The 26,088-nt window shown below is 37.6% G+C and overlaps 1 protein-coding gene and 1 pseudogene across 3 annotated transcripts in view; one reads left to right on the top strand and one right to left on the bottom strand.

The window, feature by feature from the left end:
- RAPGEF4 (Rap guanine nucleotide exchange factor 4) overlaps positions 1-26,088 on the bottom strand; it is a 285,199-nt gene that overhangs the window by 92,105 nt on the left and 167,006 nt on the right. The gene's annotated exons all lie outside the window — the stretch shown is intronic.
- LOC134374023 (elongation factor 1-alpha 1-like) lies at positions 8,294-9,831 on the top strand (annotated as a pseudogene).

The following is a 26,088-nucleotide window of genomic DNA, read 5'->3' as shown; positions in this document are numbered from 1 at the left end:
ACAGCTCCCAAGGACACCACAGATGCTAGGGAGGCAGTTATAGCCACTGATGCCACTGCCACCAGTGGGAGGTAACCCTGTGGCCACTGCAGACACCATAGCTGTGTGGGCCACTGCTGTGGATACCACAGCCAAGTGGGTGCCTACTGCAAGCTCCATGGTTGCAGTCACTGCCACCACCAGTGCCACCAGGCAGCCACCATTTTTGTGCAAGCAGGCCACTGCTGCTGGAGCCACCACTACCATGCAGGCAGCCAGCCAGAGCCACCTCCACAACCACTGGTGCCACAAGGATGGCCTGCTACAACAGCAGCAGCTACAGCAGCCACTGCCATTGTGCAGGTGGACCACCAACCACTCAACTGCATTGACACAAGGAGGGTTACCAGTGGATTCTAGGGAAGGAGAGTAACAGAAAAAGCAAATGCTATATCAGGTGACCAGACATCAATGTAGAGATACTAGAAACATGAAAAAACAAGAAAGTAAGAGTCCAGCAAATGAATACAGTAACTCTCGAATACCAGACCCCATAGAGCAAGAAACTCTTGAAATGACTGAAAAGGAATTCTGAGGAAAAATCTTAAGGAAACTCAATGAGATACAAGAAGACACGGTTAGATGACACAATGAACTGAGTAAAACTACCCAGAATGTAAAGGAGGAAATTTACAAAGAGAGTAATGTTTTAAAAAAGAATGTAGCAGAACTCATGGAACTGAAGGAGTCATTCAATGAAATAAAAATCAGAACTGAGAACTTAAGCAGCAGACTAGAGCAAGCAGAAGAATTTCTGATCTTGAAGACAGTCTCTTCTTCTTTTTTTTTTTTAATGCAGACAAAAAAGAAAAAAGAAAAAGGACTTTTAAAAAATGAAGAAAATGTAAGAGAGATAGACAACCTTAAGCACACAAACATCCAAATCATAGATATTCCTGAAGCGGAGGAGAAAGGAAAAAAGGAAAAGGCATTGAGAACATATTGAACAGAATAATAGAAGAAAACTTCCCAAGTACAGGGAGATACATGGACCTTCAGATTCAGGAGGCTCAAAGACCCCTAAACAGATTCAATCTAAAAAGGTCCTCTCTGAGACACATTATAGTCAAACTGGAAAAACTCAGAGACAGAGAGATTCCTAGAAGCAGCAAAAGAAAAGCATCAAGTCACCTACAACAGAGTCCACATAAGACTCATAGCAGACTCTCAACAGAAACTCTACAGGTCAGAAGAGAATGAGATGATATATTCAAAACAGTAAAAACAAAAACCCTGCCAGCCAAAAATCCTATATCCAACAAAGCTATCCTGTAGAAATGAAGGCGAAATCATGTATCTCCCAGACAAACAAAAACTACAGGAGTTCACCACCACACGACCAGCCCTACAAGATATCCTCAAGAGAGTCCTGCATCTGGAGCCTACGAAATGATAATTACTACCACAAATACACAAGAAAGAAGAAAACCCACTGGTAGAACAAAAATGCAAACAATAAAGAAAAAGAAACTATATTTTACCACCTCCAAAAACCAACAAACACCAAAGACAAACAATAAAAGGGAAAGAAAGAAACAAAAGATACTTAAAACATCCAAATGAAAATCTATAAAATGCCAGAAGAAAGACAATACCTTTCAGTAACAACTCTAAATTTAAATGGATTAGATTCTCCACTCAAAAGACACAGACTGATTGATTGGACTACAAAGCTAGAGTCAACTATGTGATGTCTACAAGAGACTCACCTCACCTGTAAAGACACACACAGCCTAAGAGTGAAGAGACAGAAAAAGATATACCACACAAATGGAAACCAAAAATGAGCAGGAGTAGTTATTCCTATATTGGGTAAAATAGACTTTAAACAAAAAACCATAAAAAGAGACAAAGAAGGTCGCTACATAATGATAAAGGGGTCTACCCAGCAAGAAGACATAACAACCATAAATATGTATGCACCCACCTGAGCACCCAGACATATAAACCAAACACTATTAGACCTAAGGAAAGAGATAGACTCAAATGTGTAATAGTTGGGCACTGGGACACCCCTCTCTCTATATTGGGCAGATAATCTAGGCAACAAATCAACAGAGAAACACAGGATTTAAACAACACTTTAGACCAATTGGACTTGGCAGATAGCTACAGAACATTTCATCCAATGACCACAGAATATACATTCTTCTCATCAGCACATAGAACATTTTCCAGGGTAGACCACATACTAGGTAATAAATCAAACCTCAACAAATTTTAAAAAACTGAAATTATTTCAAGTATCTTCTCAGACCACAACAGATTAAAACTAGAAATCAGTAACAAGTGAAACTTTGGAAACTATGCAAACACATGGAAATTAAACAACATGCTCCTTTATGACATACGGGTCCAAGAAGAAATTAAACAGGATATCAAAACATTTTTTGAAACTAATGAAAACAAAGACACATCATACCAAAACTTGTGGGATGCTGCAAAAGCAGTACTAAGAGGAAGTTTATTGCAATTAACACTAAAATGAAAAGAACAGAAAGATTTCAAATAAATGATCTGATACTCCTCAAAGAACTTAGAAAAATAAGAACAATCCAATCCCATCCCCAAATTAGTAGGCAGAAAGAAATAATTAAGACGATAGCAGAACTAAATGAAATAGAAACTCAAAAAATGATACAAAAGATCAATGAATCAAAAATTGTTTTCTTGAGAAGATAAACAAAATAGACAAACCATTAGCTAGGTTAACTAAAAAAAAAAAAAAAAAGAAGAGAGAAGACCCAAATAACAAAAATCAGAAATGAAGGAGACATTAGAAGTGTACAATAAACCTTTCAAATATCTCAAACAGAACCTGCACTAGAACATGAGCAAAAAATGGAATGTTTAGAAATATTTTTTTTCATTAGTGACACGGGTGCTGTTCAAGATACATGGACTGTCTCAACATTTTGTACAGAATCTCTGCCCTTGCATGAACAAGATATGAGAGGATAAAGCAAGCCACCCAAACCAGGAAAACAGCATTCTAGACCTCTGGCTCTATCATGTCCTAGGTTCTTCCATTTAGTGAGTCTTTTGCCCGATCTCCTAGAGGGTTAGCTAGCTGAAAACTGTTAGAACTGCCTCGAGTGAACTTTCTCTGCAGGTCACTTGCTGTAGTGCCTGTAACAGCTGTAACTGATTGCCATTTAAACACCAGCAGAGCCTGTCTTCTGGGTTTCCACTCACCTACAGAATACACAGTCCATACCCAAGTAAATCAGCAGGGATGACCTACTGTGAAAGGGACAAGCCATTTGTCTTGACCAGTCAAAAGAAGAAATGTCTTCCTTCCCTCTCCTTCCATACACTAGCAGCCAAGAAGCAAGAGGAGAGGGGGTGGGAGTAAGAGGTTGACCCTGCCCCACCAAATGCTGGAACAGCAGCTCACTCTCTTCAGGGATTCAACTCCAGCAAGAACTGAAAGTTTAAAAAACATACAGAACTAATCCTTAACAGCTGAAATAATATCTTATGGGCCCAAAGTGACAAAAAAATTTATGGATTAAGACTGAGTGTTTTTATGGTTGCTAAGTACTTGTGAAAAGAAAGCATTGACTCAATGCAGTTAATAGCAGTCAGTGGGGGAGGTGAATTATTTCATATGTATATCACTGAGTCAAGACTCCTCAAGCCAACCAAATAAATATATATATATATATAAAACTTAAATGGCTTATGAATCAGGGTATTTGTCTCTGGCTATTTGTACTTATCTATAAGAAGAGACTCAAGTGTTCTGAAGGCTGCTTGTGTATCTGTAAAACTGGAACAAGGAAGTGCTTCCAGGAAAAAGGCTGCCCAAATGCTCCTATTAACTGGCCTGGGAGCACTGCTTTCCATCAGGTGCTAGCAAATGGTTCAAGTTTTTCTATGTAGTACCCCAAGTGGGCATGTTTCTAGAATGATTCTGTCAAGCCCTAATTTACAATATAAGACTGTTTCTGATTTCTCCTAGTCGTAGGAGACAGCCTCAATTAGATACTAATCTTTCTTTTAATATATAGGATCTTCTGAGTGTTTGCTTTCGAGGTGTGTCTACACCTACTAGACACTCCTAAGCAGGATATTTGGAGGCAAAAAATATAATGCTAACTTTTTAAAGAGGTGCCCATTCTTACCAGTCAGAATGGTTCTTTTCTGAGTTCTCAGTTCATTTTTTCAGCAAACTGGCCTGATCAGGCCCAGATTTTCTTATAATGGTAAGACCAATGTACTACTATTAAATAGGCATTTCAGTGATAGGAGCTAAGAGATGCATACAAGTTAACCACAATATTCCACAAAGGACACAGCCAATTATGGCATATCTACCCACACTACTATAATTTCTAAAGACATATAAACTCTGTGAAGGGTTAATGAACCCCCTTTTTCTCCTCTTTTTACAAATCTAAGCCTTGGCCTCATCACTGCCATTATAAGAAATACTGGCAACAAAGTCTGATTTTGGGAATACTGCATTGAGCACTTTTAGAAACAATGTGAATACAAGATTTAGAGATATGGTCCAATTCTTGAAACTTTTCTAGGTTGGTGCTTATTAACCTAAGGGCTAGAGCACTGTGACATTTCTCTTTATAATCTCACATTTAAATCTGGGTGTGGTGTATACTACAAGTTTTAACATTTATTTAATATTTCAAAATAGAATGAACATAGAAAGGTGATGGTTGAAACTCTACTTTCTCTGAAGCTAGGGGGTCAGGCTCTTGCTGGGTATATTCCAATGCAGGCAAATGGTCTATATAACACATGTTAGAAAAAGCTTTTGCACAGAGGCTGCTACATTAATTGGCATACACAAACCAATAGAAATATGTTTTCTATCCCCTACTCTGCTCCCACATAAATGATATACACATTGGCCTGCACCTTGCTTTTTTCATTTAAAGTATCTTAGAGATCTTTTTACATCAGAACATGAACAGCTACTTCATCCCGTTTTTGTACTTATGTGCACTTTCTGGTAGCTGCATGGTGAATGTTTGCTGAAGATTGGGTCTAGTTGATGTAATTATAAGGTCATCGTCCTAACAACGTTTATATTACCCAAATAAGCCAATATGTTTTATAGTTGAAGGAATAATTTCCCAATTACTTTTGTTTTTATTTTTTTTGAATACTCAAGTACCTTACAGGAAAATAAAATGTTTACAATCTATTTAAGAAAATGTATTTGGCCTGTAAGAGTATTTGAATAATATACTTAATATTCATAAATAACACACTTCAAAATTTCTAAATTAGGAATAACTCATCTAAACCAAATTCATCATATAAACATTTAATAAGATTCCCAAGAACAGGTGAACATAACATAATGCTTACATTACCCTCCTAAGAGGATGAGACAAAAAGTAATCACATTCCTTACTTATAAAATTAGTATTTGAAATAAAGTGTTTACAACGTAAATCTCAATTTCAATAGCATGAAGTATTTTCAGTGTTTACCAGATATATCAGTCCTTATCCTTATTCTAGCTAGTTGAAGCAGAAGAGGAATTTATGAATGAAAGATAAAAAATTCACAGAATCTCTGAAAAAGCCACAGAGATGAAGGATGGCACAAGCAGGAAAAAAGTTAGGGTTAGGGTGAGGGTTAGGGCTGAAGGATGGTACAGCCAGGAACAAGGCCGAAACCACACTGCAGGTCCCCTCCGCCATGCCCATGGCATTCACACTGGGTATCGCTGAGACCCTCACAGTGCCTAAATGGGCCCTGGAAAGACTGCCCCTCTCCCACTCCCCTCCCCCAAAAGATGAATTCTTCAAAGACTGACAGAGTTTGGGCCACATGCTTGAGCTTTAAATGTGTTTAGGGAAGCCAGACTTATAAACCCCAATCAGAGTTAGCATTCCCTCCCCACCAAAAAGCAGGAACAATGGCTACTAACCTGGGATGTTAAAACCGAAGTGTAGAGAACAGATTTATAAATATGATAAATATGCATATTTGTCATATATAACCAAGATTACAGCAATTTTACATAGGCTGAAAGAAAGTCAAAGTTCCCATCTCTTAAAAATTTAGAAATATCTTCACAAACCCATTGGGTATAGATTAGTTTTTAAAAGTATGTGACAATAACACACATAATGACATCCTATATATAACAACAGATAATGACTTATGTTATGTAATTCTAGCTTGAATAGAAACATGAGTGCAAATAACTTATTTCATGGACATTGGAGAATGTCATTCATGTTGTGCTAAGCTGATTCATAAAAGTCCAAGGGGACTGTTTTAGTAAAAGATGCTAAATTTGGGTTAGAATCCTAGGTTTGGGTTACAAAATGCTTAAAAAGGAGATTGGTCCAATTAGAGACACGCCCCCTGAAACTACCTGAGAAGGTATAGGAACTACCTTAAAAAATATAGCTGACAACAGGTAATTTTTCTCATCCTCAGTGCTTTGAAGATTCGTAATCAATGCATTAGATGAAATATCTGAAAAAACCATAGGGAGATTAGTTACCAGGTAAAGGTATTCCTGATACTCCTATTTTGAGGGATCTATGGAACATATTTCCTCCAGACATCAACTGTGTCCTGAGTTTACCCTGTGGACTCCTGAATCTCCATTACTACATATATTTCACTGCTTGTACCACAGTTATATACATGCCTGTTTCTCCTAGTACTACCTGAACTCTTTAACATCAAAAACTGTGTCTTTGTTATCTTGGAATTCCTGTGGTGCTTTGTGCACACAGATTATTCATCAAATATTTATTCGATTAATATGTGGAGAAGTCTCTGAGGAGCTTTCACCTGGCAGTGGTATGAAAAAAATGAAAAGAACTTATCCTCTTTTCATTTCTGAAGTTTCAGTTTTGCTCTTATGGTTAGACATGGAATGGCTGCTTGTTGGATGCTGGCAATTAATTTATGGACTATTTTACTTTTGCTTCTTCCTTCCTAGGAATAACATCTCTGCAGTTCAAATCTGTAGTAGGGTGTTTTAACTTGGAAGGGAAAAACATTAATTTCCAACTGGTATCTTCGTGTTTCCCTTAGATCAAGGAAGTTCTAGAAAGCAGATTGTCCTGGAGATCTGAAAACCATCCTTCTTCAACACCCTGATGTATTCTTATTTTTCCCTTGATAGACACAAGACTAATTTTGAGTTTTCACTGTTTTGATAAGTACTTCTGAATGTTTTTTGGACACTTTTGAGAATTTCATAAAAGTGATGGACCTTCAAGATGCACACACATATATCTAAAATTCTGCTTGTAGTTTCAGAGTTTAACAGACTTCCAGAAGGTTGTGTACACATCCTAAATCTGAACATGTGTATTCCTAACACCTCAGGAATCTACTGCTGTGTAAAAGCCCAACACAAAATGTGTACATACATTCACCAAAAGACATATACGAAAATGTTCAGAGCAGCTCTATTCACAATAGCCCACCACCGACAGACTGGGCAATAAATTGTATATTCCCATAATGAATCAAGAAAAAACAACATGCAACAATGTGGATGAATCCCACAAGCATAATGTTGAATCAGAGAAACTGGATACAAAAGGTATGTACCAGATGATTTCTTCAACATAAAATATGAAAACAGATTATGATTTTCTTTAGAAAGTAGGATGGGGAGATGGCTAGAAGGAAACGTGGGGTGGGCTTCTGGGGTGATGGTGATACTCTGTTTCCTGATCTGAATGCTATTTACTTGAGTGTGTTCATGAAAACGTATTAACCAAAATGATGTGTGTACTTTTTTACATGTATATTCTACGCATCAATAAAAAGTTAAAAGAAAAAGCCTGTTTTAGGACAAAAAATTAACTTCATCAACTCATCAAAAAAAAAATCTAAGAAAATATTTACTAACCGTCTCTTATATAGGTGACACATACAAAAAACTAAAGAAGACCTTAGGGTTTTGAAATTCCACATTTGAATGGCACCTAGTCATATGTGATCCTGACATACAGCTCAACATACAGCAATTTGTAACTCTTAATTTTCCTTTGACAGTGACTCGAAGGAAAAAAGAGAATGCATATATATTTGTATGTGTGAAAAGCACCCAGCAAAAATGTTACCACCTCCAGCTTCCACAGAGGGTGGTCTCTGGGAGGAGGAGACCCAGCTAGAGAGTGAGACTAGCAGACCACATAGCATTTTCAGAAATAGGCATTCATCACTTTTTTTTCGCAACGGGTTTGCGGGTTTGCTGCCAGAACACAGGTGTCATGAAAACCACCACTAAATCAAAGCCAAAATGGGAAAGGAAAAGACTCATATTAACATCGTCGTCACTGGACACATAGATTCGGGCAAGTCCACTACTACTGGCCATCTGACCTACAAACGTGGTGGGATCGACAAAAGAACTATCGACAAGTTTGAGAAGGAAGCTGCTGAGATGGGAAAGAGCTCCTTCAAGTATGCCTGGGTCTTAGATAAACTGAAAGCTGAACATGAGCGTGGTATCACCATCGATAGCTCCCTGTGGAAATCTGAGACCAGCAAGTATTAGGTGACTATCATTGATGCCCCAGGACACAGAGACTTTATAAAAAACATGATTACAGGCACATCACAGGCTGACTGTGCTGTCCTCATTGTTGCTGCTGGTGTTGGTGAGTTTGAAGCTGGTATCTCTAAGAATGGGCAGACCTGTGAGCATGCTCTTCTGGCTTACACACTAGGTGTGAAACAACTGATTGTTGGTGTTAACAAAATGGATTCTACTGAGCCACCCTACAGCCAGAACAGATATGAGGAAATCGGTAAGGAAGTCAGCACCTACATAAAGAAAATTGGCTACAACCCCAACACAGTAGCATTTGTGCCAATTTCTGGTTGGAAAGGTGACAACATGCTGGAGCCAAGCACTAATATGCCTTGGTTCAAAGGATGGAAAGTCACCTGTAAAGATGGCAATGCCAATGGAACTACACTGCTTGAAGCTCTGGATTGCATCTTGCCACCAACTCGTCCAACTGACAAGCCCTTGCATCTGCCCCTCTAGGATGTCTACAAAATTGGTGGTACTGGTACTATCCCTGTGGGTCAAGGAGAGACTGTTCTCAAACCTGGCATGGTGGTCATCTTTGCTCCAGTCAACGTTACGACTGAAGTAAAGTCTGCTGAAATGCACCATGAAGCTTTGAGCGAAGCTCTTTCTGGAGACAATGTGGACTTCAATGTTAAGAACGTGTCTATCAAAGATGTTCGTCATGGCAATGTTGCTGGTGACAGCAAAAATGACCCACCAATGGAAGCATCTGGCTTCACTGCTCAGGTGATTATCCCGAATCATCCAGGCCAAATCAGTGCTGGTTATGCCCCTGTACTGGACTGTCGCACAGCTCACGTTGCTTGCAAGTTTGCTGGGCTGAAGGAAAAGATCGATTGGCGTTCTGGTAAGAAGCTCGAAGATGGCCATAAATTCTTGAAATCTGGTGATGCCGCCATCGTTGATATGGTTCCTGGCAAGCCCATGTGTGTTGAAAGCTTCTCTGACTATCCTCCTCTGGGTCATTTTGCTGTTCGTGATATGAGACAGACAGTTGCTGTGGGTGTCATCAAAGCAGTGGACAGGAGGCTGCTCGAGCTGGCAAGGTCACCAAGTCTGCCCAGAAAGCTCGGAAGGCTACATGAATATTATCCCTAATACCTGCCACCCCAGTCTTAATCAGTGGTGGAAGAATGGTCTCAGAACTGTTTATCACAATTGGCCATTTAAGTTTAATAGTAAAAGACTGGTTAATGATAACAATGCATCATAAAACCTTCAGAAGGAAGGAGAATGTTTTGTGGACCATTGTTTTGTGTGTGGCAGTTTATAGTTTTAAAAAATCAGTACTTTTTAATGGAAACAACTTGACCAAAAATCTGTCACAGAATTTTGAGACCCATTAAAACAGAGTTTAATGAGAAAATAAAAGAAAGAAATATGCATGCATCTAGTGATTCACCTTCTGAAAAAGTTTAAGAATACTGATTGCAAATATCAAGTACCTACTGCTCAAGACACCAATAACACTCTCAAGGGTACGTAGACACATGAATAATGAAAACAAACACAGTATTAATGTCAGTATATAATTAAATGTTTTATAGCTATTTTACTTAAATACTACCTATACCTGTCAAAACATACATTTTTCTAGCAGATCACAGCAAGAATTAATAAAATATTAATGTATATTATTCATGTATTTCCTTGCAAATATGACACACCCACATTCTTAGATTTAACACTTAAGAAGCTCAATGATTTGACTCTTGAGAGAGTGACACAGCCAATTGGCTATGACTGTCTACACAGCCAATTATAGGCTTCTGAAGGTATAAGATGAATCTTTCGAACATCTCCAAAATTCTCACAAATACTTTTAGGCAATGTATTAAATTCAAAATAAGCAACACATGTATGATGTCACATGTTGTGAAAATTCTACAGCGAGTTTTTTAAGTTAAGGTAATAAACAGTCAGAAGATGCATACATGTTTACAGCCAGTCATTACCCACCTGTCACCTGTCAGTGTCAGTGCTGACAAATCAGCAGGTGGCGCTTTACAAGGTCAGAGGGATGTCCTTGCATCCTCTGCTGACTGGCGTGGACAGATGGAAATTACATCTAGCTAAACGTCATTGCATACACATAAGTATTTTATGAGAAGAGAAGGGGAGGACAACAGTTGTCCAGGGTGGCCCAAGGAAACCTTCCCAGAGGAGGTGGGATTTGGACAGGGTCTTTAGGATGAACAGGGTCTGATGGGTAAAGAGGATGAACAGGGTCTGATGCAGGCTGGAGCCAAAGTCACACAGGTGGTTGTTTAAGGCATTCTGAGTCCCCCAGTCTGGCTGTAGCATAGAGCTGAGGCTAAGAGGACATGAGAGAAAGTGCAGGAAGATACTACATGTGATGATTTTATAGATTCATCATTGTTAAGAATAGACGTTGGAAAGTCAGGTTATCAATTGCAGTAAAAGCATATATTCAGTTATTGGTGTTTACCTTTTTCATAGCAAAATAATGCACGCTCATTGTAAAGTATACAAAAATTTAATCACACAAAACCAACTACTCAAAGACAATTATGATTAATATTTTGGAATATTAATCTCTTTTGTCTAGGTGTGGCTTTTGTTTTAGTTTTAACTGAAGTGTAATCATTCTCTAGATAAAATTTTGTATCCTTTCTTTTTTACATAACACTAAATCATAAGCAATTTCACATATTTCTGTAAATTCTTTGTAATCACCAACTAAACATTCCTTTAAATGCCTATAGCATAATTTAACAGTTCTCTTGTCATTGCACCTTTAAGTTGTTTTTAATAATTTGCTTGTATTCATATGCTATGAACTTAAGCCAAAAGTTCCCCTCATGCACTCAGATTTTGGGTTATTTTCTCAGAATCAATTCTCAGAAGTAGAATACCAGGTCATGGATTAAGGTCCTGGACGTATCCTTGAAAACTGCGAAGCAATTGAGGCAACTTTGGATGGGACATTTCTTCTGGATAAACTCTTGAAAAAGGGGTCTATCTTTAGCCTCTGGAATACGGTCATTGATTTCTGTATTAAGACTAATAAATATTAATGCGGAACAAATTAATCAATTAAGACAAAATTTTCCAACAGGAAAATGCAAATACATTTTCCTAGCGTTTAAATGAATGCTAAGTAAAATGCCCTAGGCCATTATTTTAATAGCACAGTAACTCCCAGTTGGGAAAGGTAAAACAATTACCATGAAAAAAAGAGTTTTTGTCCTACACTTTGAATTGAAAATAATGCACTCAATTGACTTTTGTACTGTCCTCTGAATGTAGGTGTATTATTTGTCTGTATTGATTGAAAATTTTAAAAGATTTTTTCTCTGTCTCAAACAATCTAGTAGACTAAAGCTATAATAGACACAATTTTAGTACAAATACAGGACAAGAACATACAAACAAATGATTCTGATAAGCTTTAAGGACTCAGGAACCTGAGAGCAGTAGTATATTTGATCTGTTATGCAAAATTCCTGGAATAGCAAAAACCTATTAATGTTTTCAAGAAACCTTTTAAGCCTTTTTAAAGCTCATAAAACCAAAAATGATCAAAGTCCTAAAAGCATACCATATAAAATATGAAAGCAAGCCAGAAAAGTAACATACTGCATAAAACACCAAGTTCATTTCAGATCTGGCTCATAAATCAAGTTCCCTAAACACAGTCTTTTTTCTTTTCTTTTCCCTCTTTTTTATCCTCAAGTTGCACTAGTGCAGATGATGGTTCCAATCAGATATGCAAACTGAGTATCAGATATGCAAACTGAGTATTTTAAAAGGCCAAAGAAATAAGTAGTGTGATATATTGAACTTCTAAAATTTGATATTTCACTCATATTTTTCTTCCTTCCCCTTTCTGTATTTTTCTAATTTCCTAGAGTGTGCATAAGAAGAAAAACACCCACATTTTAAGGCTTTACCATTACTGGAGGAATAATGAGCTGATGGAAGCTTAAGCATACTTTAGAAACCAGCATTTCTACCTCAGGTCACAGTTTTTTTATTTAAAGTAATTTGAAAGGCTTTAGAAATACTTGAAACATCTGCAAGTACAATGAGAAGGAATCAAATGTTATTGTGTTCTTTTATTGACTAGGAATTTAAACTGTGGACATCATTTTTGGGGGAAGTAAGACGAGGATTATAACTCACCCTCAGGACAGATTTTCACAGTATCTCATTGAGAAAGGAGAAACGTTTGGCTGCATATAACAAAGCTACAACAGCCCCTTGATTAAAGCTTTCAGCCAGACACTGGCTGGGGTTAATCACTGTGAGATTTGGTGATTAACAGGCTGTTTTCAGAGAAAGCACCAAGTATCTCACTCACATCTGCTTCACTTACATGACGCTTCAGATTCTGGAAGGGTCGGGTGTTGCAGCCATGAAACAGCCTGAGTGTGGGAAGGCAGTCACGATCTGCGGTGGTGGTGACACAGGCCTGCTCTGGGCACGTGACCGAGATAGTAAGAGAGGACTCCACTGCTTACCTGTTTTCTTATCTCTACCTCTATCTGGCATCGGAAACACTGCAAATCTTTGCTTTGAGTAGCTTAAAATTTAAAAAAGAGTAGGCTGTATTTGAAGCAAATTTCTTCCAAATAAAGACAGAACTTTTAATATATTACTGTCTTACCACATAAACCTAAATGAATTCTTGAGAACTGAAAAGGTTTCATTCTTTTTTCCACAATGAGGTCCTCTCTAGAATGCACAGTGGCAGTTTGAAGACGCATTACCAGGAAAAGAAAGAAGAGGTAGGGGCAGTCGCAGATGTTCACATGTTTTGGCTAGAAGTGAGGGAAACATTCTCAGTGTGATTTGATCTTTTTATTAAATGTTCTTCAAAACTTTGCAAGTAAAATGCCCCACATGATTCACTATGCCTGAAAGCACCGCAAATAATTGGTTTGTTATTAGTAATTGCATTACTTTTTCTTACTTAAGTAGCCATTTTGAGAAATATTTCTCTCTAATTATAATTAGCAGTACAAACCTCAGTGATCTTACCATATTTTGAAAGGAGTATGTGAGAATCTATGAAGATACAGAGCAGAGAAAACTCTTAGACTATAGGTTCACATGAGAACTGCTCTCAGCTTATGAAAGCAAACACATATGCAAGCAAGCACTGGGGTGAAGGGCAAGATAATGAAAGTGGTTTTCTTGTCTGACCAGGTTATGGGGTGGGGAAAGCCTTTCCATTCTTATCTCATCTGTGTAGGGTGCTTAAGGCCAGGAATCCAGAAACAGGGAAGCAAAAGAATTGAAGTATGTTCTGAAGTAGGAGGAGGAGGAGGAGAAAGGTTTGGAGATTCCTCCTTTAAGAGACTATTTCAGGCTCAGGAGAGGATAAGAACAAACAGTTATCGAGCGCTGTGAGCTAAGTGCCTCACATCAATTATCTTACTGAATACTAACAACAACCCTTTGATGATGGAACTCATATTATTTCCATTTCACAGATGAGAAAACTGAGGCTAAGGGAGGGTAAGTCCCTTGGGCAGGGTCACAGAGCAGGCAAATGACAGCTCTGGGATATGAACTCTCTGGTTAATCACTACCCCACACTGCCTTTTAAGGAAAATGCCCTTGCCCACCTTCCCTCTAAGTAAAGGGTTATTTTTAAGAAGAACCAATCTGATCATGCCACTTTTCTATTTAAAACCTCCAGTGGTGCCTCATTCTTCTTGAAATAAATCCAAACTCAACACTGTTTAAAAGCTCATCATAAGGGTCACCCCTGCCCATTTCTCCAGCCTCATTTGCCACCATTCTCTCTCTTGCTCAATTGCTCCAAAAAATTTTTTTCAGTCCCTCAAGTATGCCAAATGCTTTTGCTTTGGAGAGTTTTGCCCAGTCTGTTCCCTCTGCCTAAAACATGCATCCCACTCCCTTTTCCTGACTTCCCAATCCTTCAAGTCTCAGCAGAACTTGCTTTCCTCTGAGAGACCTTCCCAGGTCCTCCATTAGATGCTTCTGGAGCTGTGATGTGCAACAGGGTAGCCACTCGCAAGATATGACCACTGAGCCTTTGGAATGTGGAGAGTCAGAACTGAGATTAAGTGTGCAATTCACAATGCCGGAGTGTGGAATATACTATAAAGCATATGTACTTCACAGGGCCTCGTTTTCCAAAGCCTTGCAGTTTCAAATATTGACCTTGCAAGGACAGGAAATTTCCCTCAGGCTATAAGTCTCTGTTCCAAGATAAGGATTGTGGCACAGCAGGTTGCTGGCTCAAAGACAGACCAGTTACTGATTGTTATGTAAAGATACTGAGAAATTGCTATAGGAAGGAATGTTTGCTAAGATCAAACTGTTGTTGATAGGACCACTTAATTGTCTACTGGAATGTCATCTGGCTTGTTTCACTGAAAGTTACCAGCCTATACTGTTAAACTATAACCCCACCTTTATTCTCTTCCTGTAACTTCCTGGTCTGGAAAATAAATGCAGGAGGAGAACTCTAATTCGGTGTTAATTTCCCAAGCAAGGAATCCCTCTAGTTTGAGGGTTCCAGAGGGAAATTAACCACTTCGGGGCCTCTCACTGCTCAGAAGAGATGGGCTTTGAGTAATCCTTTGCATCTCCGTCACCCAGGGGTAGTGGGGTAACAAATCCATAGGGGGCGAAGCAACGCAAAGCAACACTGGAGTTTGAAGACAAAGTACAAGAAAAAGAATGTAAAATATATCAGTAATCTTTTATATTGGTTACATGTTGAAATGAGAATATTTGGATATATTGCATTAAGTAAAATATATTATTAAAATTAATTTCACCTCTTTCTTTTTACTTTTTTAAATGTGGCTACTAGAAAATTTTATATTGCATATGTGACTTACAACATATTTCTACTGGACAGTGCTGTTACAGAGCATTCTGCATTTCCTTTGGTAATTCACATCACAGTTCTAGTTACTTGTTTACTATCTGACTTTTTTTTTTTACCAGACTGTAAGATCTAAGAGGAAGGACCATGTTTATCTTATTCCTCCTGTGACCAAAGTGCTGACAATAGCACCTGGTGCATAGTGTGGTTAAACTGAGTCATTGAAATGCTACAGGGTAATTAAAGGTGGGGATCAGTTGGAAAAAGGGGAACAGCAAAATGCTATCTCCTTTAGCACAAAACGTGAAAGTGACCTTTAATCTTGATGTTAGAAATGAAGAAAGGAGATAGTAGATTTGAATTGGGACTGAGAGAATTTAAAAATATAGCACCGGAAGTGTTTTAGATCTATTGCAGAGCATGGCGACTATAGTTAATAATAGTATATTGTATATTTCAAAATTGCTGAGAGTAAATTTCAAAGGTCTCAGCACAAAAAATAATAAATGAAATGATGGATATATTAATTAGCTTGATTTAATCATTCCACATTTTATACATATGTCAAACATCACATTGAACCTATAAATATATACAATTATTTATCAATTAAAAAATCTGAAAACTACAAAGTACCATTAAAAAATATATTACCTGAGATATAAATGAGGAAAATCAACTTTATCTTGTTTGTAATCAAAAAAATATACTTGTTGAGAGCGCACTATGTTCCAGATACCATGCTGTATGAACTTTACACACATGTTCTTATTTAATCCTCACAACAAAGTTAGGAGGTAGGTACTATTGACAAAGTTAGGAGGTAGGTACTATTGCTATCAACCCACTTTTTCAGATGAGGAGACTGAGTCTTAGAGAACTTGCTCAAGGCCACATCACTAAGAGTGGTAGAGCCAGCATGTGAACTCCAGCAGTTTGGCTCCAGACTCCCTGTTGGTTTACTCCTATGACATATTGCCATGATACAGGCTCCCTCAGAAAGTGTAAAGAGAAATCTCTGCCCACAAACACAGGCTCTACCCTAACTCCTCTAATCATTTATTTTTCACATACCTTAATAATAATTATAACAAAAAATGCATTTTATCAAGTGTTTGCTTTTTGTCAGACATGACAGTAACAACTTTCCATAGACTATTCATTTTTCCCAGTAACTTCATGAGATGGATATTTTTCATCTCTATGGCAAAAATAATAAAAGTTAAAAATAAAAAAATTAGAAAGAACTGAAATATGCTACATTATGGTTAAAAATAACTGATAATACATCAGAATTAGGGGATATTTTGCCAAAATTACTAATGACATTTCATGGAAGAGTTAAAATATGGGGGTCTTTTAATATCAACTGTAAATATTGATATTATTTTTGAATTCTGTTTTCCACGATCTTTTTGAAATACCCTCATATATGGTAAAATGATTACATTAAAACCTAATAGCAAGGATGTCCTTTTGCACCACACCTATTCAGCATCATACTGGAAGTTCTGCCTTGTGCAACAACACAAGCAAAATAAAAAGTACACAGATTGGAGAGGAAGAAATCAAACTGTCTTATTTGCAGATGACATGGTTGCCTACATAGAAAGTTCCAAAGAACTCCTGGAACTAATAAGCAGGTATTGCAATGTCATAGGATATAAGGTCATATACAAATATCAACTGCTTTTCTATACACCAGCAATGAACAATTAGAATTAAAACTGACAGCACCCCAAAAATGAAGTAATTAGGTATATAAATCTAACAAAATATGTTCAGGGTATGTAAGGATACTTCAAAAAGTTTGTGGAAAAATAGAATTAAAAGATAATATGGGGCCGGCCCTGTGGCACACTCGGGAGAGTGCGGCGCTTGGTAGCGCAGCGGTGCTCCCGCCGCGGGTTCGGATCCTATATAGGAATGGCTGGTGCGCTCACTGGCTGAGCACGGTGCAGGCGACACCAAGCCAAGGGTTGCGATCCCCTTACTGGTCACAAAAAGACAAAAAAAAAAAAAAAAAAAAAAGATAATATGAATTTTTCCATAAACTCCTTGAAGTACCCTCATATATACGGACAACTACAAAACACTGATGAAAGAAATCAAAGATCTAAATAAATGGAGAAATATTCCATGTTCATGAATGAGAAGACTCATATTGTTAAGATGCCAATTCTTCTCGACTTGCTCTCTAGATCCAATAAATGCCAATCTAAATCCCAGCAAGCTATTTTGTGCATATTGACAAATTGATTCTAAAATTTATGAAAGACAAAGGTCCTAAAATAGCCAACACAACAACAAAGTTGGAGGACGAACAACAAAGTTGGAAGATGAACAACAAAGTTGGAGGGCTTACACTACCCAATTTCAAGACTTACAATAAAAAAGCTACAGCAAATAAGAAAGTGAAATATTGGCCAAAGAGTAGACATATAAATCAGTGAAACAGAATAGAGAGCTTATAAATAGATCAACATAAACACAATCAATTGATCTTTCAGAAAGGAGCAAAGACAATTCAATGGAGAAAAGATAGTCTTTTTAACAAAAAGAGCTGGAAAAATTGGATGTCCATGTGCCAGAAAATGAACCTAAACACAGATCTTACACCTTACACACACACACACTCACACACACACACTACTACCTCAAAATTGATCACAAACCTAAATGTAAAACACAAAACTATAAAATTTCTAGAAGAAAATATAGGAGAAAATCTAAATAACTTCCAGTCTGGTGATAAGTCCTTAGATATAGCACCAAAAGCATGATTCATGACAGAAAAAATGGACGCTGGACTTTATTGAAATTGTTAAGATGAAAAGACAAATGACAGATTGGATTGAAAAACACATATCTGATAAAGGACTCATATCTAAAATATAAAAAGAATTCTCAAAACAATAGGAAAACCCAATTTTAAAAAACGGGCAAAAGACACCTCAACAAAGTTGAAGAGATAGCAAACGGCATATAAAAAGATACTCAGTTGTCACTAGGGAAATGAAAATTAAAATGAGAATGAGATACCACTACATACCTATTAGAATGGCTTTACAAAACAACCTGACAATACCAATTGCTGGCAAGGACACAGAACAAAGTAACTATCATCTATTGCTGGTGGGAAAGCGAAATGGCACTACCACTTTGGAAGACAATTTGGCAGTTTCCCACAAAGCTAAATATAGTGTTACCACACAATCCCAGCAATTGTACTCCTAAGTTTTTACTCAACTGATCTGAAAACTTATGTCCACACAAAATCTGCCCATGAATGTTTATAGCAGTTTTATTCTTAATTGCCAAAAAATGGAAGCAACCAAGATGTCCTTCGATAAAAAAATGAATAAATAAACTGTGGTACATTCATACAATGGAACAGTGTTCAGTAATAAAAGAAATGAACGATCAAGCCATACAAAAACAATGAATCTTAAATGCATTTTGCTAAGCGCAAAAAGCCTGTATGAAAAAGCTACCTACTGTGTGCCATTTATATGACATTCTGGAAAAGGCAAAACTATATAGACAGTAAATAAATTAGAGGTTGCTGTGGCTTCAGAGATGGAGGAAGGTTGGATAGATAAAACACAGGGAATGTTTTAGGCCAGTGCAGTTCTTCTGTATGATACTGTAAAGGTGGTTACATGACACTATGCATTTGTCAAAACCCACAGAACTTTACAGCACAAAGAGTGAAACTTAATATATACAAATTAAAAAAAAATCATTTGGAAGGTTGGGCAATCCCAGGATGGAATGCAGACTGTGACAAAATAATCTGACTGTATAACAAATGCATGAAGGGAGGGTGGGGTGAGGGGCAGTGGGGAAGGTAGTGACAACCTTAGAAGGGAGTGGAGCATGACAGAATAAAGGCAAGACACCGTACATGAGCATTCTCTTCTAGCTGATAAAGTTTGTTTCCCATGGCGGTACAGGCAAACAATCTGAAACCATGATACATGTACAATGGAATTAGACAATTAAATAATGGCAGATGGTGTGAGCCAAATTTCTCAGTGTTGGAGTGGGAGTTACAGAAAAGCAAGAGGAAAAGGCTAGAATGAACCATGTGGTAATGGATTAGAGTTCGAGAAATCAGTATGAACTCATGCTTAGCTAGATATAGATACAGATGGGTATATTACATATACACAAATATTTATAGGTATGTGTATATGCACTGGTTAGTAAACACACATATATTTCCTTGCTCTGTCAGCTGAAATGGCATAGAAGCAAGGCTTAGAGGGCTGGACATCCCAGTAGCAACACGTTTACACTAAGCTCCCAGATCTTGGTTTCTAATACCATTCTTTAATAAAAGAAACCAAGGATCTTTGGCAATGTGTCTGATTCTAAGTCTGGGGCAGAGAATATACAAGCACCTAGTTGTGACAGCAGGAAGGCAGTGCTCAGAAAAACAAAACAAAACAAAACACAATTATGGGAGTACATCGAAGGAATATAGGAGCCAGCTGAAAGAGCTTCCCATGGCCAAGGCTGGAACAATTTGAGTAATAAAATAAATATGGTAGTACTGGATTATAACCCAAAGTAAAAAATAAATATCCACAAGTGCATAGTGATATAAATAAATAATTGAATAAATAAACAAATGTGAGAAAAGACAGATCTCCCAGGCAGAAGAATTCCAAACAACTCATGGAACTCTTCTGCTGTCAAGGAGCAGGGGCATAACTCCCCTTGCTTGAGTGTGGGCTGTGCATAGTGACTTCCTTCCAAAGAGTTCAATGTGGAAAGGAGGACTGTGGTGGGGGAGATGGACTTCACAGTGGAGAAATCAGGCAAACACTGCCTCAGCCCGGTGACCAAGGTCAACATCAACAGTGCTAAGTCACATTAATGGCATGTATTCTCGATAAGATGTGATGAAAACGGCAGACTTCTGTGGTCTTCCCCCCAAATCCAAAACCCAGTCTAACTTGAGAAAAACATCAGAGAAATCCCAAGTGAGGGACATTCTTCAAAATACCTGACCAGTATCCCTCAAAAGTGACAAAGTCATCAAAAACAAGGAAAGTCTTAGTAGCTGTGACAGCTGAAAGGAGCCTAAAGAAACAGAACAACTAAATGTAAAAGAAGTATCCTGGATGGGATCTTGGAACAGAAAAATGGACATTAGATAAAAATGAAGAAAATCTGAATAATCTATAGACTTTAATTAGTGATAATGAATCAATATGGGTCCATTAAAAAATGCTGAAAGAAAAAACATGTCAACCCATAATTCTCTATCCGGTAAAAATATCCTTCAGGAACAAAGATGGAATAAAAATGTTCTCAGATGAAGGAAAACTTAGGAGAATTTGCAGCCAACACAACTGCTCTACAAGAATTTCTAAAGGAAGCTCTTCAGACAGAAGAAAAATGATAGCAGAGGGAAACTTAGAACATCAGGAACGAAGGAAGTACAACAGCAGTGAAACCAAAATAATTCTAGAAATGGGAAAGGGACTGTGTGAAAACTACCTTCAACAAGATATAGACAGCTGTTAAAAAAAATTATTGCAGAGGAAATTTATCCCCTAATATAGTTGAGACAATATTAATTGGAAAAAATCCTTTAAAAAACTTAATTGAAAAAGGAAGGATATAAAACTACACGGTGTAAACTAAATTTTATTTCTATATTATACATGTTTTTATAGGTTTAATTTTGAACACACAACACTCACGGTGATCACATTTATGGGAGATTTACAAAAATACTTCTATCCTTCCAAATATTCAACATAAGCACTATTGTATTTGTGATCAGGAAAAGATACCTATTATTTTTTAAAAACCCACTGTCTTTCTAGATTTCATTTGAGTCTTGGCATAAATGCCTCCTTTTAGGCACACCATATAAACTTCCATGACTCATATGAATGTAAATTTGGCTCACAGACTTTAACGACTTAACATCAAATAGATAAAAAAGAATTCCTATAATATTCTAGGAAAAACAGGATTGCCTATGTCGTGCACTGTTTCAGCACCCACATCCAAGTACTTAGCTCAAAAGACTTAATAAGATCAAATCTTGTTAAGTTCCACATCATACAAGTTGAGAAGACAGCAAAAAAGAAATTATGATTCTGATTGAATGGACTGCATGGAATTTCTAAAGCAAAATGCTTATTGCAATCAAAGATATTGCAAAATGTGATGTCAACATTATTCTCATAAGTGCTCTGTCCGATTTCCTTATAAGCAAGGGATGAAGACTAACCCAAAATGAGATATTGATTGCATTATGATGTTATCTGAGTACCACGGAAAAGGGGACTGGTTTTTAGCAGTCAGCTGAATGTGCATCACTGTGGAGGAGCAGCAAACAGCTACCGTTTCCCCTCATTCTTTGTTCTTCTGGCACAGACCTCCCCACCTTCAGAGCTGAGTCTACAGCGGCATCTCACCCACTGGCTCAGCGTCAGGGTGGAGGGGCCACATGACCCCCACTAGACCAGTCACAGTCCTTCCCCAAGGGTTTCTCATGGTAGCTGCTGGGGAAGAACCAGAAACTATTGGTGGCCGTGTTTCTAGGCTTGAGGAGAAGCAATAAGGAGAGCTGGTGGCTCCAATCTGCCCAAGGCCAGCACCACATCTGCTCTTCCAGTGACGGGATGTGATCCCCCAGCTGCCTGTCTCCTTTGCTTTTGAGGTGGCTTGACTGGGGTTTCTGCCATTTGCAACTTAGAAGTCTGGAGTTATACAGTAACTTAGTAAATCTGTATTCTTGTGAAGAGTGAGAATGTTGGGGGGCGAATAATGAAACATTCTTTTCTCAGAAATCCTTTGGGTTCAAGTGACATGGCTTTTACAGTGTTAAATATGGTATTTTGCCACTTAACTCCAATCTCCTCCAGCACCACAATCTGATATAACTATCTGTTTGTCTATCTTTCTGCCCCATTAGGCTGTTTGCTCTTTGAAGTCAAGAATTTGTTTTATTGGACTTTTTATCCCCAGAGCCATAGTACAGAGCCTGCATGGCATGTAGTAGGCACTTAATAAATGTTAATTTTAAAAGTATTAAGTAAAATATGGTCATTTTTCGTATTACAAGATTCCCTCACTCCATCAAACTTTACTGGAAATTTGTGACTAGGATAGAAAAATGAATTTATCCAAGAAAAGGGTTATTAACCCATTTAGTAGTGCAAGAAACTATAAAGAGAATGATTAAACTAATTAAGAAAACAAATTGTTTCAAGCAGGCTACAGCCATTTAAAATCACCAACTCATATAGAAATAATTTGTGAGCTAACTTACAAATAATATCCCTCTACCTATTCATTAAATTAGGTCCCTGAGGACGTCTACTAAGTAACGCTTTGTAAGCCTGGCTCATTTACTGTTTGTACTTGAAATTTTCCATAAACTAACCTTTTATTAATTTGAAAAGTGACACCTAAAGTTATATGAGCTCACTTACAAACATAAATTCTCTTAAAATCTACAAAATATAATAGAGGGGCAAAACAAACCTAATAAAATTCTTGCTGATTTGTGTCTCATTAATTCATTTCTTTCAGACACATTCTAATTTCAATCATGCCCCAGGCACACACTACTCAGTACAAATCCTTAACTTCTATCTTATTTCCTTCTCTAATCTAATGTTTATAATCATTAGCTATTGATTGGACAAAGGTACAGTACAAAAGTCTGAGCGTACCTCACTCCTGGCTACTCCCTCTATATGCACTCTAACCTCAGCCTTCCCTTTCCTAGTTGACAGCAACTGCATCCTTCCCTGTGTTCAGGCCAAAAATGTTGAAGTCGTCCTGGGTGTCTCTCTTTCTCTCTCACCTCCTATTTAATCTAGAAAATCGTATGGACAATATCTTTGAAATCCACCCAGAACGCAACACTTCCTACCACATCCACTGCCACCACACCATCATCTCTATGTTTCACCATACTAGTTTCCTAGGAGTCAAAGAATTTACTCACGTTGCAATTTACAACTATTTTAATTCCCACCTACATATTTATGTGAACGAGTTTTCCTAGCACTTACATACATAAAAACCAAAAAGAGGAATGGAATTGATGTTAAACCCCTATTTCATATAGGTACACTAATTCATTTTTAAAAGCACCTGCTGAGTCACTCAGTGATGCCTCCTCAATAACAACTTATTTTAATGTTTAATAATTATTTACAGAAATTTATAAAATATTTATTTTGTTTTGGTAATTGCATACAACTACTAACTGTCATAACTCAATCTGGAAGAAAAACTGTAATAAAGACTTATGGTCACAAGAAATTTTAAAACATTAATATTTAAATTTATATACATATTTTTGATACACGATAAGTATAAGAAGGTGATCCATAAGAGTCTTTCTTTTTTTTTTTTTTTTTAAAGATGACCGGTAAGGGGATCTTAACCCTTGACTTGGTGTTGTCAGCACCACGCTCAGCCAGTGAGCGAACCGGCCATCCGTATATGGGATCCGAACCCGGGGCCTTGGTGTTATCAGCACCGCACTCTACCGAGTGAGCCACGGGCGGGCCCCATAAGAGTCTTTCAATCATAAATATACATTACAACATGGAGCTGCCATACTAACCCTGACGAGCTCACATTTAGACAGTTAACATGAATGAAAAGTAATCTTCTGTTTTACTTAAGACACTGTTATGTTTGGGTCTTTGTTAGTGTAGCTGCACCTGTCTATTAACTAATACATCGATGCAATGAAAAAGTCACCTGGCCTGGAAAAAACATACATTACAATAGGATAAATTTTATGGGCAAAACAAAATGGGAATATGGCTTAAGGGAGAAAAAGAAAATACGGCATTGCCAACTATTAAAGAGCTTTTCTTATATTTTTTAATTGGTGAGCAACAAATTATTTTTCACAACGTCTATCTCTATTTTAATGTACAGTAAGCACTGTATAAATACTTGCTGATTGATAGACTCATTCCTTTGGAAAATCTGTTTGACTTACAGGATTGTAATTCAATATTTCTCTATGGACTTGTAGACCAGACTGTCCTACGTTTAGGAAAATTAAATATCAACAACATGTTAGAATGGAAGCTAAATATAGGCACATATGAATGGATGAATGAATGAATGAGCTGGCTAATTTGGAGGTTCCCAAGTACCAGGCATCTTACAGAAGAAAATAACAATTACTACGAATATTTTCACTTTCATCCAAACATTTCGTGCATCAACTTTAAAGTCAGACATGCAGAAACACTGGAATGACCACCAGAGGGAGCCCACGTGTTTTTCTGAATACAACAGATACCAAAGCAAGAAAAAGGAAAAATACGCATACAAAATACAAAACTGGAAAGGCAAGGGTGGGGGCGAGAGGTACGACTACCTGCTTCAGTCATTTAAAAGGTTACCTTTTTGAATGACAGAACCATTTTTGCATTTATGTTATAAATTTCTTTCCTAGGCAGTTGTACATTGCAATGCTTTGACACTTATAAAAGGAGAATTGGTTAAATATAATATTTTTAAAAACTCACATACCCTAAAACTAGAAGGTACCGGGTGTACTGCTGTGATAATATCCATGATTTCTCCGCTGTGCCCCAAACAAGCCAGGTGCCTTCTCCAGGTGCCTTATCTTTCTGTCCCTGCTCTCTCTCTCTCTTCAGGCCCATCTTGGAAGTTAATTTTGGAGGAAGGCTTGGGTGTGGCTTCCTCACTTTGTTCGGAATTGGGCTGTCGAATTACAGCCCCCACGGAGCCCTCGGTGTGACTTGGGAATTTTTCATTCTCCTCTCTGAGCCAAGTTATGAGGGCATTAAGATAAATGCCTTTCCATTTGTTATCCTGAAGTCTTCCCAGAACTGAGATCTGGACCAGGTCCTAACAGGATGCAAAAGGTCCTCTACAAGCCTTTCCAGACCCAATTCCCATGTAAACCAGAACCCACAGGCGAACCTCAGGATCCCCCACCCCCGCGTTAGAAAAATGTCCTGGGACTGCGATTACACAGACAAGGATGTAATTTTGTTTAGAATTAAGCTCCAGGGAAGCTTAATATAATGTTTTATATTTCAGAGCAATGTCAAGGTTTGGAATTTTCCCCCTGTCTTATCTTAATCCTTTTGTTGTGGTAGGTCAGGGATTACCATTTTATCATGAGGAAACTGAAGCTCCTGGAGGTGAGTGACTTGTTCAGTGTCACTGGCTGTTAAGTGTCAGGGATGGAAACTGATGAACATGCACTCAAGACATGGATTGTAACAATAAATGAGTATCGAACTCAGTCATACTAAAGTCTTCTGAGATAGAAAGAAAATTGTCTTCCTGTCCCCCCAAACTATAATTGGGTAAAACGCATAAGTGAATTCAATGACTTAGCACTTGTTTTACCCCGTATTTTCATGGTATGTTTTTCTAAGTTTCTTTTTCATGTCTGGATGGGGTAACTTTATCATGTATGCAAATAAATTAGCACAAACAAACTGAATTCTACAGGGTTAAGTCCTCAGCTGAATGTTGCTACATCTAACATGCTTATTATTAATGCCTTGGATATGGAATCAAGGGCATTCTTATCTAATTTAACAATGACACCCAATTGGGTGGGGGTGGCAGGCGGTTAGCAGAAATGGATTGAAATTTTAAATGACCTTGACAAATAGAA

Source organism: Cynocephalus volans, chromosome 1, assembly GCF_027409185.1.
Source record: "Cynocephalus volans isolate mCynVol1 chromosome 1, mCynVol1.pri, whole genome shotgun sequence".
NCBI classification, from domain to species: Eukaryota; Metazoa; Chordata; class Mammalia; order Dermoptera; family Cynocephalidae; genus Cynocephalus; species Cynocephalus volans.
The sequence above is the reverse complement of the archived record's forward strand: the minus strand, read 5'-3'. Positions and strand labels throughout refer to the sequence as shown.